This window comes from Hyperolius riggenbachi, chromosome 2 (genome assembly GCF_040937935.1).
Source record: "Hyperolius riggenbachi isolate aHypRig1 chromosome 2, aHypRig1.pri, whole genome shotgun sequence".
NCBI lineage: Eukaryota > Metazoa > Chordata > Amphibia > Anura > Hyperoliidae > Hyperolius > Hyperolius riggenbachi.
The window spans coordinates 153,245,281-153,261,336 of NC_090647.1; the positions used below are offsets into that span (position 1 = coordinate 153,245,281).

The window sequence follows — 16,056 nt, forward strand, 5'->3', positions numbered from 1 at the left end:
GGAAGTCTATTGTAGCTTTATCACACACCTTACGTTATGCTGTTATTCAGCTAAACAACTCATCTGTAGTAGTGCTTTCTTTACATGGTTTTGGTATGATGACAGTTCACCCGTAAGCATTTCAGCTGCATTTATCTGTGTGGCTGGCATTACTCATTGTGGAAGTCTCCGTTGCCTCGGTACAGATGAAACTTGACACAGGGTGGTCACCAGCATGAATTGGGACACAGACGCAGGAGGGCTGTGCTGTGGCTTTGCCACCGTCAGTCCCAATCTCACTTATCCATCCTTTCCTCTTTGTATCATTATGTGAGAGGCTCATTGTTCATTGTTCAAGTCCATCCCATTGCAGACCAGCCCATTTAGTAAGTTAAAGTTTCCGAATACGCTGACTGGGGGTATCTTTTCACCTTCTGCGCTTTGAGTCTGTCTATATTATGCATATGTGCTCTGGCTGTTGGAACACGATAGCAACACAAGGGTTAAATACCACAGATTGTGAGCAGAAGATGAGAGCAGAACTGGTGTCCCTGTGAAGTGTTTGACTGCCAGCCAGACACAGGCTCATTTCTCCCTGGGAGAGAGCGTTTTGAGGGTTCGCCATTTCCCTTCTATTTTTGGGGACTACAAATCAACAAGTAACAGGTGCTGCCTTTAAAAGCAGCCGTCAGGGTAGTATTGGTTACCCCTTCCAAGGGCATCAGAGTTTCCGCGTGTGTCACAAAAACCTAATGTGTGAATCCCGAGGCCCTACAGGCTTTTGACAGCTATGATCTGCAGCAGAAACCTTATCCCTGGCTTGACAGGTCTCGTGTTGCTAGGCAACACAAACCCCTTTGCTGTTGTAGTAGCCTGCAGTTCATTGCTATGCTGTGACAATAGGTTCTAGCAGATGTGAAGTAAGCCTGCAACATAGAGAAATTGCTGCTATCTTTGTTTTAATGTTGTAGCCGGTTCTTTGCATTTGAATTGTCCACATTTAGGTGAATTTAACGAAATATCTCCATCCTGCATGGAGCAAACATTTCTTGTTTTATTGTATTAATACATGCACAGTGCATGCACAGAGCATAAACAGTATAGATTTTTCGATCTGTATGAATAAATCATAACAAGTTCACCTGTATTCACCCCAGGCTTTTCTCTTTTCTCCAGGACCATCTGAGCCCTACTTTATGCTTCTGTATCAGAAAAAAAGCTGTCCACCAGGGAGCAGGACACAGTGCTGAGAAGCATGGTCTGTAGTAGTGCTCTAGTGGTCAAGGGATCTATACAAAAAAAGGCAATTTTTATGGCTCTTTATATGCCTCGTTCTCAGGGCCACCATCAGTATTTTTTGGGCCCTATACTGGGAAATACTGGGAAAACCTACTGGCCCTCCTCATGCCAAATAACAATCTGCAGAAAAAAATAGTTATTTAAAGGCCTGAAGACACAGGCACCCTTGTGTCCTCTTTTCATCATCTGCAACATTGATTTGTTACTGAAAAGTAACCCTCCCCCCCCCCCCCAGCACACGTCAGTAAGAGCAGCCAGAGCCAGGCAGGCACCAATTCGCCAGGCCCAGGGAAGGTTCTATGTTTTTTGCTGCCTAATGCTGGGCATACACGGGTCTTTTTTTCTTATCAATCGAGCCGCTGATGGCTCGATTGATAATATCCGACGTGTCCGATCAGCGCCTGGTTCGATTCCGCGCTCGATATCCGCGGGCGGAACAATGGGAGAAAACGAGCGGAAGATAAGATGCGCCCGCGGGGACGAGCGGGAATCGATACAGGCACCCACGGGGACGAGCAGGGACGCGCGGGGACGCGGCGGGAGTCGATCCGGCGACTAATCGAGCTGAAGAAACGGATCATGTATTCCCAGCATATAGCAAACATTGTAGTAGGTGCCTATTATATAGGCATCCATTATAAGCATGCATGAGCCCTGAGATCCAAAAACAGCACAACCATCTGTACATACTGTATACAGCACACAAAATGCAAACACATGTACTCCATACTTATGCATACGTCACACACACAGCCAGTATCTCTCACTCACTGTCTCTCTGTGTCAGGAACCGGCCCGCGGCACGCCTGCGTATACGGTTCCCGACTGCGGGTTTGACCAGATCAAGCGGGGAGCAGCCTTATTCGAGCAGGTTGGATTAGGCTCATACCGGGCTACTAACCGTCCCAGGTCAGTACCCAGCAAAACGTTGGTGGGGATTTTGTTAGTTACCCCAACTTCTTTCAATCCGCTGCCGGCCCCCCAATCCAGGTGGACCAAGGCGGTGGGTATGGCTGGGGCGACACCCCCGATTCCTCTGACAGCAATCCTTTTCCCAGGTATGTACTGCTCCGGGTTCACAAGCTGGGGATGTATGAGAGTCACTTCGGCTCCAGTGTCTCTCAGCCCAGTGGCAACTGTACCCCAACCGTGACAAGCTGCAGATTCTCTGCATAGCCAGTGGCATTCCTGGTAGCACACAAAGCCGTTGGGACTTCACTGGGGTTTGAGGCCTCACTGGATTTTGGGGCCTCCCTCTTCCTCTCTGGGCAAGTCGTGTTTGATATGACCCACCCTGTCACATACAAAGCATTTCCGAGTGTCAGTGTTTGGTTGCTTGAATCCAGGAGACAGCGGTGCTTGCCTCCTCTGGGTGCTGGGTGACACAGGTTTAGCAATCTAGTGTACAAGATACAGAGGCGCCAAAAGAATAAAAGGTAATTAAATGAACTTAAAAAACCAACTGGTTAAACAGACGGTGGTCTTACCCCCTCCAAACAGACACAGGAAAGGACTGCGATTCAGACAGTCAACAATTTATTCGGAACTCCTCTTCACAGAGGTGCCGAGCTCGCTGATATAATACAGATGCTGTGACTCCTACTGTATTTTGCCTGAGGAAGCGGGATGTATGGCCCGTGAAACGCGTTGCATTGTTTTTTGGAGTTCCGAATAAATTGTTGACTGTCTGAATCGCAGTCCTTGCCTGTGTCTGTTTGGAGGGGGTAAGACCACCACTGCCTCCTCTGTTTAACCAGTTGTTTTTTTAAGTTCAGTTAATTACCTTTTATTCTTTTGGCGCCTCTGTATCTTGTACACTACATTGAGTCCACCCTGGGTGGAGGGTTGTTACCCTATTTTCCTGTCTACAGAGAGCGACTTTTTATTCCTGAGTGGGGTCAGGATTGTTCTCACCACCTGCCTATACAGTGGTTGCTTATTGGTAACCCTGGTTTGTAAGTATAATTTTAACTTCTCATTTATTTTGTTGTCCCCAAGACGAATTACACTATTGGGGCTCTTGGTGTCCCTCTGCTTTATTTTCTTTCAGGTTTAGCAATCTGTTCCCCCCTCCAGCTGGGCGTAGTAGTCCTCCGGGACTCGGGTGCTTTATGGGCGGTGTAGGAATCGGCCATTTCCGCAGCCTCATCCATTGTCTTTGGTTCTCAATCCAGCACAAACAGCCGGACCTCAACAGGACAGGTGTGTAGGAACTGGTCTTTTATCATCAGCTCCTGCAGGGCGTCCAAGGTTTTGACTGACAGTCCTTTTAACCACTGCTGGAAGGCAGTGCGCAGGTTGCAAGCATGATCCAGGTAGCTGTCATTAGGACCTCGCTGCACTGTCCTGAAACGTTTGTGATACACTTCTGGCGTGAGGTGGTATCGCGCAATAATGGCTTTCTTAATTGCCTCAAAGTCTGTTTCTTCTTCCTGGGGGAGACTCACAAACGCCTCCAGGGCCTTGCCTCTCAGCCCTGGTGTGAGGTATCTTGCCCACTGCTTACCGGGCACCCCATACTGCCGACAAGTCCTTTCAAACCCCTGTAGGAAAGTGTCTATGTCAGAGTCCTTGTCCATAGCGGGGAACTTATCCAGGGTGATTCTGTGGACTTGCTCACCTTCACGCTCTGCGGGTCCAGCAGACCGGTTCTGCTGCTGAAGTTTAGCCAGCTCCAGCTGGTGCTGCCGTTCAGCTCTTTCCCTTTCGGCCTGGAGTCGCTGTGCAGCTTGTTCCCGCTCGGCTTGGTGTCGCCGTTCAGCACTTTCCCTCTCGGCCTGGTGTCGCCGTTCAGCTCTTCCCTCCTCTGCCTGTCGGTGCAGTAGGATCAGCTTTAGGCGCAGTTCAGGATCAGCCGAGTTCAGTAGCTGTAGATCAGCTTCCAGAGATGGCATCTCCGTGTTCGGTGGATCATCCAGGACATCGTCTCCACTCGCATTCTGTGGCGGGAGCGATTCCTCCTCTAGCGTGTCGTGAGCTGCATCCGCTGATGTTGAAGCACGGGCTCGCTCTGCCTCATCATACTCCTTCGAGCGCACAAACTAACTGCTCCTTAGTCTGGCCGCTCACCGTCTCGATGCCTTTGTGCTCACACAGGTTGAGTAGTATCTCTTTGTTTTGCCTTGCATAGCTGGATGCTTTCTGAGCCATCGTGTTGCACAAAATAAAAAGAAAGAAAAAAAAAAGAAAAGGGGGGAAGGGAAGCAAAATGCCAAGTGTGTATCTTTGAATAAAAAAAAACGTATATAGATACTGCACTGAGAAGACTTCTGTAGGCTAGTTGCTTCTAGCAAGCTTCCAGCCTTTAGTACTCAGAATAGCGAGCTAAACTGCGTACTAATGTAGTAAACGATCCCACCACTGCCAGCCAATTATGTCAGACACTGGCCCGCGGCACGCCTGCGTATACGGTTCCCGACCGCGGGTTTGACCAGATCAAGCGGGGAGCAGCCTTATTCGAGCTAAAACAAGGCTGGGACCCCTCAGAACACCTCTCACTGCCACCACTAGTGGTTCGCTAGACACTTCCACTCTGCTGTCGAGTCCTCAGCGCGCAATCCGCGTTTTCGTATTCGGGTCAGCTTTGCGCTTAGGCCGAATACGGGAACGCCACGCACCCACTCACACACACAGTTGCAATCTTACACTGTAGTGAAGCAAACCCACTAACAGTCGTTCCGAACGATACTGTTAGCCACTCTGCTGTCGCTACTCGCACTGGCGTTTTCGTACATTGGGTCAGCTGCGCGCTTTAGGCCAACATATGACAAATGCCCCCACACACAATGCAATTACAATTTCATATGGTAGTGTTGCTCAAGCATACAATTAGGCATGGACTTATACACACTTCAATCTCTTCTAGGCTATGAGTGTTAGTTTAGTACGGCAGAAGTCAAGCTTATTAAATAATAATTTAATATTCCAGGGAAAAAAGTGGAACAATGCAGAACAGAATATATACAAAAGATCACAAAAACAAAGTAAAAAAGTTACAAAGATAAAAGTTACAAAAATACACACACGGATATTTGCGTAAGAATAAACGGGGGAAAAAAGAACGTTACCAGCTTAGGTTAGAACGTTGTTTGACGGGAGGACGCCGTTTCGACCAGGAGTCGCAATCATCCCTAGCTAAAGCGCTACCTCCAAGAGAAGATTATTTCTAGGCATCTGGCTCTGCTTTTTATACTGTGAGATACGCCTGGAGGCTGCAACTTCCTTGGGGAGGGGAGGAACTAGTCTTTAATTAAATCTCAGACATAATTCCATTTCCAGGTAAAAGTCTATACATCAAAAGATTGTAAAGTGAGGCTTTCCAACTCCATTGTTGACCGTATTTCCTAGCTGATCAAAGATAAGGATATAGTTTGCACCTCCACCAATAATTTATTTTCCTCACAACGAAATAGGGTTTAACACACAGAAGGCTCTTCCTGGCTAGTCTAGAGTTCTTGACAATGCTTTAGCAGCCTTCCTCAACAGAAGTGTAAACGTTTCAAGTGTCAATGACTTCAACACTTCACTTCTGCCATTGTCTGATTACCCCAGCTCTATTCACTGAAGTCCTCTTTAGATGCAAATGTAGTACAGCCAGATGACCATCGCTTCAAAGCAGAATACACATGTGCGATATAGCAGACAGAAAAATGACAGAAATATGTTCCTGTATTCCCTAATATCATCAGCACCTCAATATATCACCACACTCTGCCCTGACAAATTCCTTTTAATATCTGAACTAGCATAACTCTAGTTCAGAGCTGTAAACAGATAGCAAGGAGGAGCAGGTCAGGTTATAGCTTTCTTTGCTCTCCCTAAGCTTGGACCCCATTGTCAATATCTACACACTAGTACAATCACATGCACAAATGTGAACAAAGTGTAAACAGGAGTTACAAGCCGAGAGCTTAGCAGCACAGCACGTGGGAAGGGGGGTGACTGAAGTGAATAATGATGAGAAGATGCACTCACAAGGAGGGGGGTATAAGGTGGTCTGTGTGAGAGACAGCAAGCTGGTGCTACTACTGTATAACATTCAGAATCTATATAATACCAGCAAGTATCCCCCTCAGAACTTGCAGCTCTGTTCACGTCTGATAAGTGCCGTCATGTGCTTCAGTAAGGCTGGGCCCCAGAATTCCTTGTATCCCATACACTTCTGTCTCCTGCAATGGTCTATTGGCGGTCCTTCTCGTTCTATAGACACTTTGGTGAGAACAATCTATAGCTGAATGTATGTTGTTCCTGACTTCCCCAAAAACACATGTGCCCAACACACCTCACGGGAGATGTGGTTGGCCAGGTTGGATCTTATTTGGTTGCTTGTTGCTGTCTCCAAGATAAACATTGTGGAAGGTCTCCAGCTACTCTATGTGCTTCTATTTCCATATAAAACAACATTCTCTCTCAGCTGAGCTGAGCTTATCTATTCTCTTGCATTTTTGTAGGGAGCTTGGAAGGAACCCGAGGCGTGAGACCTATGGAGGCTGCCATATTTATTTCATTTTAAACATTACAAGTTCCCTGGCAGTCTTGCTGACCTTTCTGGAGTAAGGTCTAAATCATACACCTGAATAAAGCATGCACCTAATCTTGTCAAATTTGTCATAAACATCTGATCTTGATTAGGGTCTATGGCTTAAAGTATTAGAGGCAGAGGGTCAGCAGGACAGCCAGGCAATGTGAATTATTTAAAAGGAAATAAACATGTCAGCCTCCATATCCCTCTCACCTTGTGTTCCCTTTAAAGGTCTATGGGTGTTTGTGTGTAGGGATCATGCTGCCTGCCTATGCTGAACAACTGGACATGTTTCACAATACACACACAACTTCCTCTCTGCACTCTACTGGCTTCATGGCATGATTGGCCTATGCCTATGGTGATGCCACAGCCATTACAAACATTCGTAAATGGCAGGAAAGGACATTATCTACATTATAAACAATCTGAGTTTTCCTGTACCCCACATACTCTATGATAGTTTTGATGTTTGTGCTCAGTGTTACTTTAAAGTGATATTGAAGCTTTGTAGCAAACCAAAACGACATAAACGTAATGCTGCATCTTCTCTTACCCTACTCCCGTGATGTCTGTGTTGTTGAAGTTAAGGCATTTCTTGTCACCATGTTGTTATATGTCTTTGGACATGGGTGAGTCAGCCAAACACTCAGTTACTTCTGATTAGCTTCTAAACCATGTAGGTGGGGCTTTCATTTAGGAGTAGAGTGTGGCCAGGAGGAGCATAGCCATGTGGCAGAGGAGCAGGGTCAAAGTGGGTCACAAGGTTCGGCCTCTTCCGAGACCGCCTAAAGATGGAGGAGACGACGAGTCAAAAACAAAAGAGAATTTTTTACAGGTAAGGCTGTATCTTTAAAAAAAAAAACACCAACAATGCCCTAGGCCTAATGTAAACATGCATTGTGGGTAAGATTTATAGTGAGCTCATCTGTAACAAGCCCATAGTGAGCAATTCACGTAGCCAGAATTTAAAGTTATCAATAAGAATGAGTGTCAATCCATTTTGTCTATTATCTACCATACAAGCTGTGAATGCTAACGTCTACAAACCTTTTGAACCTCCCCTTTGAAATAATTTCACTCTCCGACTTGCCTATGATGTTGTATTATGAGTACTGGTAGAATTTAGGACTTACATCAACAAGCCAAGCATGTGACATATGAGCTGCAAATAAACCCTTTGACATCCTAGCTCTATATCTTCATTATCATGTAAGGCATGCTTTGAGAATGTGGTATAGAGATGAAAACATCAGAATCTCTTACTGCCCTCTAACAGTCTATTAGTAGTGCAGAGAAATCAAGAAGTGTAAGTTATAATGTCACAGTTATACATCAATCTACGACTTACTAGTATGATAGGTTAAACACTGACATAAGCAGACCGTGATAACTCTCAATCTACAGGGAGATGATTGTGAATACATCTTTCCAAATTCCGCTGTAGTGTCCCCATCCATTAATAATTGACAGATATGGACAGATATAATTCTCCAAGTGTATACTGTATTTCTTTTCCACTTTGTAAGGCTGAAGCTAGAATGATCCTCAAGTGGTTATTAAGTACGGTGTCTCTTTTGTGCTGTTTTTTGCTGCTAATGTTTAAAGTCTTTCTGATGTTTTTTACTACATGCCACCATTCTAATTTCCCAGTTCTTGGAATCCTTGCATTGCAAGACAAGAGTGCCAATTATTTACGTATCATGCTAAAAAAAAATACTGGTGGAGGCGTCCTTCATGATATTCCACTACAAATATTGCATAGATGAGAAGGACAAACCATTGGTTAATGGAAAAGGTAAACTGATAAATGCACAATAGACAACATGTGTCAAAGGTCTTGGCCTGCTTCTTCGGGTCAATACAAGTGCCTGAGAAGTTTTCAGTCATGAGCATGAGGGCTAAAAATTCAATTTTAGGCGCTAACGCTCGTGACCCAAAACTTCTCAGGCACTTGTATTGACGTGAAGAACCAGGCCAAGACCCATGGCACGCATTGTCTATTGTGCATTAATAAATTTACCTTTTCCATTAACCAATGACTTGTCCTTCTGAGAAGGTAAGATGTTACACTTCTCATCTATACGATATTTTCAGTAGTATATCATAAAGGACGCCTCCATCAGTGTCTTTTAGCATAGTCTACACCCCAAGGGATTCTTAGCTGAGAGGACTTTTGAGTCCTCACCACAAATCAAGGAGAGCGACCAACCAGCATCAGCACCAACAAACCTGGGACACCAAGCAGGGATGATTACTTCCCCACAAGTTTTGCAACTCACCCTTGCGAGTATATTACTTACACATGTGTTCTTTCATTACCTCACTGACCAACGATACTGCATCATTGGGCTCAAAGTCTCTCTCATTTCACAGATACTTGGAGGTCACGGGTAACCATCGAGGATCAAAATCCTTCCTACTTACCCATCATGCCTCCCAAATATGCCTAAAGTTGTAAGGACCTGTGTCCACCAAACTTTATTATTCAACAGAAAATCCCACAAAATGGTCCTTGAAATCGAGTTTTGCTATGGACTAGTCTTTAATAAAGAATGTTGATTAAAATAAAGGGCGAATTTTAGAAAATACTAGTGTTGTTGTTTGAATTTGGGAATCTGAATTAAGCTGAACATCGCACTTCAGCACCCAAGCTAGTGGACAGGGTCTAGTGTTGCGATCCATGTTGCGCCTCATGTGACTCCGGTGCTTCCTCCTTTCAAGCCGGAGGTAGAAAGCACATGAAACGTGGTGGGAGTGACCTCCCCATGACCCTGTCCACAACTTGTGCGGTGTTCAGCATAGTTCGAGTTTCTGAAAGTAGGATCCCAAATTCAAACAACAACACTAGCAATGACCTTACCAATCCGTGCCTACAGGAGGAAAAATATTCCCCTACCTTGAGGTAGCAAGTAAGTTGAGGGCTAGGTTTTCAACATATGGTACACAAACCACTGGAGCTACTTTCGCCGGGTTCAGAGGGCTATACTACTTGTCATAGTCAATCTAGTACAATGAGTTTGGGGATTCAAAATTGATAAATGTTGTATAAAAATGCAAGAATAAGTAATTTTAGTTAGTAAAAAAAAATAAAGGAATGTTTGAGAAGCATTTGTACACAAATATGGAGCATTTCTAACAAATATTTGTGTCCAGAGGTACTTGAGATAATGTTATTTACAAAGAAGGAACTTGAAAAACATCATCTTCCATAAAGGGGGACATGATGTAATAATGTTGAGAAATACTCAATATAATACACTATTAAAGAATACGGACAGTTTTCTAACATTCTCCATTCCTTCTTTTCTACACCCACCAATGAGGTGAATAGAATATATCTAAAGGAAAGAACACATTCCAAATACCTTTATTTGTCTAATAGAATCACCATTATGTAACCTTGGCAGAAGTCAAGATTATCAGTTAATGTTGGTGTGTTGCTAAGGATATTTTACGCAATAGGATATTTTACGCAATAAACAGGGAAGTCGTAAGATCGAGCTGTGAACGTCTGTTAGACCCCTAGTCGGAAAAATATGAAAAATCATTATTTTTAACAGTGGTTAGAAAGAGGATCATGAGACTTCCTCTTCTTGTGTGAATTCCTTCGGTCAATTTTGCAATAAGCTGTAATTGCAAAATCGGTAAGTTCAATCCACCTTATTCCTGCTAAAATTGGCAGTGTTGCTGAGTTCTAATGTCAGTGCCTTGTATGACTCGTAAAGAGCACTTTGATGCATTAAACAAAATTGTTCCCAAAAGTATGTCACTTAAAGCAAACCTGAAGCAGTCCTAGCAGTGTGTGGGGCTTCAATGGACCTAAAAGCCCCCTTACTACAATGCTATGGACAACAAGAGATTGCTTTCTTTTGTTTTCCATAGCATTTTAGTAAGAGGGCTTTTAGGTCCATTGTAGCCCCTTTCACACTCCTAGGAGTTCTGGCTCACCATGAGCTTGCTAGGTACTCTATTCATCTGTTTGAAATCATTTTCCCAAAATGTCAGATCAATCATTTTTTTTATCCATTTTAAAGTAAACCAGAGACGAAGCACCCTCATGTATTTTACCATATATATCAATGGGAACATTAGAGAAAACACCTACCCTGCTCTCTGTTTCATTCTTCACTGCTCAGCCTGCTTCTAATCAGCCTTGATAAAATCCCAGACTGAGCATTCAGTCTGGCTTTGCTCAGGAATCATTATAGCTGAGCCAGTAGGGGGCAGGCTTGGGCTTGAAAAGACATCAGAGAAGACAGACTCGGCTATAATGATTCCTGAGCAAAGCCAGACTCCGTCGAGGATGTGTTCAGGGCTGATAACAAGCAGGCTGAGCAGTGAAGAATGAAACAAAGAGCAGGGTAGGTTTTTCTCTAATGTACCCACTGATATATATGGTAAAATACATGAGGGTGCTTCGTCTCTGGTTCACTTTAAACAAAAATCGATTTAAAGAATCGATCAGACAGGATGAAAAATTTACAACAATTGGGGGCAGGTCAAGAGCATTGGCAGATCAAAAGCCTATAGCTTTGCACTGCACCGAACAGTGCAACTCTGCAGTTCGATCGATTTTCAATAGATTCCCTGCTGGAATCTGTTGGAAATTGATGTGCTGTGTATGGTAGGAATCAATTCCTTTTGAACTGATTCTTTTCAGAAAGGAATTGATTGTTTTGGAACATTGGGTGGAAATCTATAAGTGTATGGCCAGCTTTATTGTAATACATTAAAAAAAATTCAATTGTTTACAACCTTATTTACAGTTTGTTAAAAACAATATTTTCTGGTTTGTTTCATTCTGTCTCTCTTTTAAAATAGACTTGGAGTGCTCTTCCAGCTGTGCTGTCAAAGATAAGTATTTTTTTCTCCAGGCAGTAGATGTGCACTGCATACTTTATTTTTCTCTTGTATTTAGAATTGTTAAACAAGTATTTGAACTGGCCATCCTAAAGCCTTGTTCACACAATTGTTAAAAATTGATTTGTTTGGCCACCTAAGGTGAAAATTGGAAAACATTGGTGGGTATTCAATTCACTTTTTCTCGTAAGTTTTCAACTAAGAGATAATTTTTCATCTTCTGATTAAAATAACATTTCAGCACTCTGTAATTGAAAAAAGTACCAAAAAGTACTGTAAAAATTATTCTGAATATTTTCTTGCTTACTGGTGGCATAAAGAGGAACTCCAGTGAAAATAACGTAATTAAAAAAAGAGCTTCATTTTACAATAATTATGCATAAATGATTTAGTCAGTGTTTGCCCATTGTAAAATCTTTCCTCTCCCTAATTTACATTCTGACATTTAGCACATGGTGACATTGTTACTGCTGGCAGGTGATGTCACTGGAAGTAGCTGCTGCTTGCTTTTTTTGGCAGTTGGAAACAGCTGTAAACAGCTATTTCCCACAATGCAACCAGGTTCACAGACAGGAAACTGCCAGGACCATGGTCCTCACAGTTTCCTGTGGCAGGGGTTTCGCCACAATATCAGCCATAAAGAGCCCCCTGATGAGCTGTTTGTGAAAAGGAATAGATTTCTCAAGTAAAAGGGGGTATCAGATACTGAAAATAGTCATCTGCAGCACATGTCTGTCAACTGTATGCGCGGTCCTTGGTCACGTGCCTCCTGATCGTGCTCCTGTGCACGGGAGCGTTCTGCACTTGCACAGTATGTAAAAATTTCGAATACACTTGCGTAGTACGCTCCTGACAATGGGAACACAATCAGGAGGTATTTGCAGAAGCCCATGACTGGCAAGCTTTCAGAACAGCGCTGCGGCTGACTGGAAGGTCGTGGAATGACAGTGAGGGCAGAGAAGGACTTCAGGGGCTGGAAGAAGACCGAGGCAAGGTAAACTTCTCTTTTGTTTCACTTGAAATCAGGGCCGGATTTGTACTTCTTACCGCCCAAGGCCGACTATTACCAGCCGCCCCAACCGAAACAGTATCCTACCACCTCTCTCCACACACACACACCCAAAAAATTTTGGGCCGCTGGTGTCCACTATTGTGGCTAGTGCCGAGGTCTCCATGGCAACGTGAAGTGAATCAATCACGTCACACGGGAGAACTGGTCAATCAAGCGATCTACAGGTGATGGGCGTGGTGGGAGCCGTCCACCACACACACATTGTCAAAAGTGGCTCACAATTGGACATTGGGTGGGGTCAGCAACACGTAAAAGTGAGTCCTGTACCCACTGCTGTCTCCAGGGTAACAGCGCTGGCCAATCAATAATTAAGAAATGTGTACTGTGAGAGGCTGCCTTCTGTATTCTGTACTATTTGCTGGTGCTGCCCCTGGTCCTTTCATCCCCCACACCAAGTGCGTGAGACCCGGCCTTCTGTTATTGCCTGGAGCTGCTGCTATGTCATTGGACAAGGTCTGGCTTTTTGCTAGTCACACACTGTTCACAAACATTTAATTAACGGACTGCAGCTGCCTGTAGCACTGCACAGGCAGATGCCAGCTGGTACTAATAGTGCAGTTATCCTGACCCCTTTCATTTGTTTGGACACTTGCAAATAATGCCCTCCAAATAATGCCCACTGTCTGCAGGCCGCCCCTTATTTATCTGGTGCCCTAGGCCATGGCCTATGTGGCCTTGCCAGAAATCCAGCCATGCTTGTAAGAGTAAGCTTTCGGCTGTGCAGCCTTCTTCAGACTTCAATCACGGAGACACATCTTAAATTGTATCGCTCTTCCTTATCTCAAAAAGCTGGTATGGTTAAATGTTCTGAAATCTTTCTGACTTCACTGGCTGCATGCTTTTTGAGGGTTCCAGCCACAGAAGAAGCCTTCATAGTTTTCTAGCAAAGATTTCTTTAAAATTAAGCCTTTTTCAAGACATATTAACACATTTTTACACTTTTACTGTATATATGTCATGTTGATCATGTGATCTTGAGAACATCGGATCTTGACTTAAGGAAACAGAAATTGGTGTGAAAAATAGGTGGACGGAACATCAATAGCCTTCGGTATGCTGATGACACAACTCTTCTCTCAGAAATGGCGGATTGCCTGCAGCATCTGAATAATCGAATCCAAGATGAAAGTGCAAAGTTCGGCCTCCTCCTTAATATCAAAAAGACCAAGATCATGACAACAGTAGATGATGGCAATATCAAGATAGCAGTTGACAATGAAAAGATTGAGCGTGTGCAGGAATTCTCCTCCCTCGGCTCTCAGATCGATCGAAATGGTGATTGCAGTCATTAAATAAAATGTCGGATAACCCTCAGCAGAAACGCGATGGTAAGCATGAACCAAGTATGGAAAAGCAAAGACAGCATTGCGATCAAATGTGGACTGGTTCATGCCATTGTTTTCCCCATAACCATGTATGGCTGTGAAAGTTGGACCCTAAGAAAAGCAGATAGAAGAAAAATCGACTCCTTCGAGTTTGGGTGCTGGCTACAGTTGCTTCGCATTCCATGGACAGCAAGGATGACGAAAAAAGAGGTATTGGAACGTATAAAACCAGACATGTCACTGGAAGGCAAGATCACAAGACTCAGGCTCACATATTTCGGCCACGTGATGCAATCAAATTCCTTAGAGAAAGAACTAATGCGAGGACTGATCAGTGGCAAAAGGTGACAGACCATCAGAGAATGCGTTGGCTAGACACCATCAAAGCTGACACAGGTTTGAGCTTAAGGCAATTGGCAGAAATGGTACAAGAATGGACAGCATGGAGAGAGCTAACCCATAGTATCACCAAGAGTCGGATACGACTGAATGGATAACATCATCATATGTCAATGTGCATTAATGGTACCTTGCCAGATGTATAAGCTACCGCTTTTATATGCACTTATGTAGCGTACATAGCTCTATGTGGCACGGTCACTTTGGCGCAGGGTGAGCTGAATGACGGATCACCCTGCTGCTCGTGAAAATCTGGGCAGCGTTAATTATTATTCCCCCTTCGAGTCGTAGCAACTTGGAGGGAGTAATTTGGGGTCCGGCAATCGCCGAATTACCCATGGCGGGTTGCAGACTATAGCATTGCTGCAATAGCTACGCCAAACTCAGGCACTATGCAGCAGTGGTGCTCGGATAATTTCCAGGATCAAGAAATAGCCATGATTTACAAGCATTTTTCCACTATTCGACTTCAGAATCCGAATCCGTGATCGATTCTAGATCACGGACTTTGGTCACGGAAATCTCATGATTGGCCATATTCGGAAAGCGATCACGGCTGTGATCACGGCGTAAATTCGTGATTAGGTTGTGATTGGGCAGAAATAAAGTCCCTGGGACAATCAGAGGCCCCCACCCAGGCCCTAGCAACCAATCATAGGAGGGGAGGCTATACCCTCCCCTCCTGTATTTAAAGTGGCGGCCATGATGAAAAGGTCCATCCTTGCTAGACTGTGGCACTGAGTGGATCATCCTCAGACCATTTGTTGCTTCAGCAAGAGCGTTTTGTCATAAAAACATAGCCTTTTTACTCCTATTGCACTTATACTGTAGTATATACTTGTATTCGGCTAGCTAGCCAGTGAGTGATTACTTAAGTTAGCTGTAGTCAGTGTAGTTCAGTGACAGAGTGTAGTGTGATTGCTGTGCAGATTCTACTGCTCTAGTGACTGTATATCCTTGTATTTAGCTAGCCAGTGAGTGATTAACTTCAGTTAGGTGTAGTCAGTGTAGTTCAGTGAGTGCCATTGTACTGTTCTATTAGTGCAGGCAGACAGGCAGACCGCTGTCCAGTAATTTTTTGCACTCTTTATTATTTTACTGTATATCACTTGCATTCAGCTCATTAGCCAGTGATCAACTACAGTTAGTTGCATTCACTGCCACTGTTCAGTGACGAAGACGACCACATTTTGTTACAAAGGTTAAACAAACAGTACACTAAGTTAGAGGTAAGATTTCACCATGATCCAGGGGATCTTAACGAGGTAGAACGCACAAATAAGCAGGTGAGTTCCAGTCTGACCTGGTGGAAAAGGTTTCCGGTGATGTTCCAGGGACACTCGGACTGGGCCTCTGCAGTTCCAAAGTTCTTTCTACACCCACTGGTCGTCTGGATGGGGATGACATCTTTAGGCATCATTATCCAGGTGAGGTTGCGTGTTAAAATTACGTAAAACAAATTAACCTGGTCCAGAGATTGGTGCCTCATAAACAATCTCCTGAACCGATATTTTCAAATTAAGGGATATACAGGGTTACGGGTATAGGTTTAGTAGTACCTGTGATGGAGCTGATTGTATAAAGGCGCTCTTTTAGAA

The 16,056-nt window shown here is 44.1% G+C and overlaps 1 long non-coding RNA gene across 1 annotated transcript in view; it reads left to right on the plus strand.

Annotated features, from left to right (window-relative positions):
• The first annotated feature begins 856 nt into the window (after positions 1–856).
• LOC137544134 (uncharacterized) overlaps positions 857–16,056 on the plus strand; it is a 39,255-nt gene continuing 24,055 nt past the window's right edge. The window contains exon 1 of the long non-coding RNA XR_011025732.1: positions 857–899. This is a non-coding gene — a long non-coding RNA (uncharacterized lncRNA). The remainder of the gene's footprint in view (positions 900–16,056) is intronic.